The sequence below is a fragment of the Fukomys damarensis genome, unplaced genomic scaffold (assembly GCF_012274545.1).
Source record: "Fukomys damarensis isolate Sample0158 unplaced genomic scaffold, DMR_v1.0_HiC HiC_scaffold_36, whole genome shotgun sequence".
NCBI classification, from domain to species: domain Eukaryota; kingdom Metazoa; phylum Chordata; class Mammalia; order Rodentia; family Bathyergidae; genus Fukomys; species Fukomys damarensis.
This window is the reverse complement of record NW_022900948.1, coordinates 27,704,796-27,705,499: the sequence shown is the minus strand read 5'-3', so window position 1 is coordinate 27,705,499 and position 704 is coordinate 27,704,796. Positions and strand designations below refer to the sequence as shown.

The window sequence follows — 704 nt, the reverse complement described above, 5'->3', positions numbered from 1 at the left end:
CCGATCAACGCAGAAGCCCTGCAGAGCAGGAGTGGGAGGCGGGCGGGTGAGATGGCGGCTGGAGACTCCCACTCCCCAGTGACCTAGCTTTGCTGTAGGACCTGGGCAAATCCACGTGGCTGCCACTCTCCAGAGAATGATCCCTGGGCCTCAGTCCAGTCCCTCTCCCGCCCACACCTCCAGGTGTGCTTTCCCCGCCCTTAATTACTCTCACTAAAATTGATAGTTTGCACTTGCAAAATTACACTGGGAAAGCGGAAGAGAGATTTATAATCATGGATCTGGAGGACGCGGGGAGCAGAGAGGCACACTTGCTTTGCTCTGAAGCTCGTCAGTCAGAAAATTCAGAAGAAGAACACACCTTTATAGCAGGTCTATCCTTCGTTCTTCGCAGCCTTCAATCTAGGGCTGTGCTGAGAGAAACTTTGCAACTTCTGGAAAGTTCAGAAACTGAACTCCTCCAAAGAGGCACGTTGTGAGAGATTTGCAGGCCCCGCGACGTTTCCTAGAGCTTTTCAAGTGGGAAAGAGAAACGGGACAAAATGAAAACGCACTGGACTCCCGCAAAGCTGTCACGCCCAGGGGTGAGCGCTGGAGGGGTGGGGTGGCAGTGGCGAGGAGGTGGCCTCGGTCCCCACCGTGGCTGTGTCTGATCTGGGGTGCGGCGGAGGGGAAGAAGGAGTCGGTAAAATAATGAATGGGAG

General features: G+C 54.7%; 1 protein-coding gene across 1 annotated transcript in view; it reads left to right on the top strand.

Moving 5' to 3' along the window:
- The first annotated feature begins 498 nt into the window (after positions 1-498).
- Lpar1 (lysophosphatidic acid receptor 1) overlaps positions 499-704 on the top strand; it is a 128,700-nt gene continuing 128,494 nt past the window's right edge. The window contains exon 1 of the mRNA XM_010639314.3: positions 499-584. The gene's annotated coding sequence lies outside the window, so the exon portion shown is untranslated. The remainder of the gene's footprint in view (positions 585-704) is intronic.